Genomic DNA, 2,875 nt, shown 5'->3' on the forward strand with positions numbered 1-2,875 from the left:
AGCACAGAGATACCATTTTTCATCTATCAGATTGGCAAAGGTAGAAAAGAATAGCAACACCCAGCTTTGGCCCTTGTGCTGAGAAACATACAGCTGCTGGGCATACTCTTGTGTAACATTTCTGAAGGGAAGTTTGGCAATACCTATGAAAATTTTTAAAAAGTGTAAACCCTTTGACTCACCTCTGTGCTTCTAGGATTTTATACTAAGGAAATAACAAGTACACTAGGAAGCCTGTAGAAGTGTCGTTATCACAGTGAAAAGCTAGAAATAACCTCAAGGTCCCCAAATAGGGAAATGTTAAATAAAATCATTTTATTTGGGACTTCCCTGGTGGCACAGTGGTTAAGAATCCGCCTGCCAATGCAGGGGACACGGGTTTGATCCCTGGTCCGGGAAGATCCCACGTGCTGCGGGGCAACGATGCCCATGTGCCACAACTACTCAGCCTGCGCTCGAGAGCCTGTGAACCACAACTACTGAGCCCGCGTGCCACAACTACTGAAGCCCACGTGCCTAGAGCCTGTGCTCCACAACAAGAGAAGCTGCTGCAATGGGAAGCCCGCCCACAGCAACAAAGAGCAGCCCCCGCTCACCGCAACTAGAGAAAGGCTGCGTGCAGCAACGAAGACCCAACACAGCCAAAAAAATAATAATTAAAAAAAAATCATTTTATTTAACATGATTTTTATATATTTTATTTAACATGGCGTGAAGGCCAGCAGGTCTCCCTGGGATCTGCAGTTGAACTAGATGGGGCAGAGGAAGATAAGAATGAAGGTCAGCTCACAGAAAACAAACTTATGATTACCAAAGAGGGAAGGGGGGAGGGATAAATTAGGAGTTTGGGATTAACGTATACACACTACTATATATAAAATAGATAAACAACAAGGGCCTACTGTATAGCACAGGGAACTATATTCAATATCTTATAATAACAATGAAAAAGAATCTGAAAAAGAATATATATATATATATATATACACACACATCTGCCCGTATGAATCACTTTGCTCTACACCTGAAACTAACATATTGTAAATCAACTAGAAGTCAATAATTTAAAAAAAAGAATGAGAGTCAGCTGATGCTGTGCCTGGGCACTACCACAGTAGTCACAGCTGTCCTTGTTTTACCTACTTGATAGGTTACAAATTCCCTGGGGCATAAATCATATCCTGTGCGTATGTAGCACTCCATCAATAGACGTTGAATTAATGAGCAAACGTATAAATGAACTCACATCTTAGAGGAAGTCCTGAGGTGTTATAGAATGGTGGAAATAATAGTAATGGCCATTATTCAGTCACTAATTTATGTGTTAGTTTGAGTGCAACAAATTATTGTTCACCTACTATGTGTCGGGTATTGTGCTAGGAGGCACTGGAAACAGCAATGGACAAAATAAAGCAAAACCAAATACTTGGGAGGAGGGATAAATTAGGAAGTTGGAATTAACATGTACACCCTACTATATATAAAATAGACAACCAACAAGGACCTACTGTATAGCACAAGGAACTATACTCAATATTTTGTAATAACCTATAAGGGAAAAGAATCTGAAAAAGAATCTATATCTATATCTGAATCACTGTGCTGTACACCTGAAATAACACGACATTGTAAATCAACTATACTACAATTAAAAAAACAAACAAGCAAACAAAACCAAACACCGCTGTCCTCATGGAACTTATGTTGTAGTGGGGGAGAATTTATTCAACATCTACTATGGTTTCTCTCAACTCTTGTCCCTTTGTCTGTTATCACTAACTTGGCATTTACTGATATATATTGAACTGTGAATCATATTTTCATGTATGTGTGTGCCGCCTCTAGAGCCAACTCTTACACTGAGTGGACATTGCACAATAGATTGGCCAGGGGTGAGTAGAGGGAGGGGACTAGTTAAGGGGTTAATGTAATTGTTTCGGCTTGATCTGAACTAGGGTGGGCCAGTGAGAATGGATTGAGGGGAGGGATCTGGCGCTCTAAGAAAATTTATAAGGAAAGGTCAAAAGAACTTGCATATTGGGCTTCCCTGGTGGCGCAGTGGTTGAGAGTCCGCCTGCCGATGCAGGGGACACGAGTTCGTGCCCCGGTCCGGGAAGATCCCACACGCCACGGAGCGGCTGGGCCCGTGAGCCGTGGCCGCTGAGCCTGCGCGTCCGGAGCCTGTGCTCCGCAACGGGAGAGGCCACAACAGCGAGAGGCCCGCGTACCACAAAAAAAAAGGACTTGCATACTGAGGAAAGGGGGATCTTCTAGGGTGACTCGGGTTCTAAGCCAAGGATGACTGAGAGAACTATACGTCACCGACTTAAAGAAAACCAGGAGGGGCTTTGGGGTTATCGGTAAGGAGGGAAGATTTTTATTAAGTAAATTTTTATTGAAGTTAAACATACATGCACAAAACTGCAAAAAAGTAAGTGCACAGCTGAATGAATTTTCACAAATGGAACACGTCTGTGTAACCCCCACCAAGAAGAAGATTTAGAACGTTAAGAACAATCTTCATGCTCTTCTCAGTCTTTACCTTTCCCTAAAAGTAGTCCCGATTCTGATACATATCACCATAGACTAGTTTTGCCTGTTTTTGAACTTCATATAAGAGGAATCATACAGTATTTTTATCTTCTTTTGCATAACCTTATTTCTGTGAGATTCATCCGTGTTATTGCACGTAGCAGTAGTTTTTCTTTTCTTTTTTGAGTTGCTGTATAAATTATGTCATATGAACACACCACAATTTCTGTACCCATTGTTTTGTTGATGGATGTTTGAGTATTTTTGCATTTTTTGGCCAAATGATGCTGCTATGAGCATTGTTCTCTACATTGTTGGATACTCACTTCCATTGAGTCCTAGG

Source organism: Stenella coeruleoalba, assembly GCF_951394435.1.
Source record: "Stenella coeruleoalba genome assembly, chromosome: 13".
Lineage (NCBI taxonomy): Eukaryota > Metazoa > Chordata > Mammalia > Artiodactyla > Delphinidae > Stenella > Stenella coeruleoalba.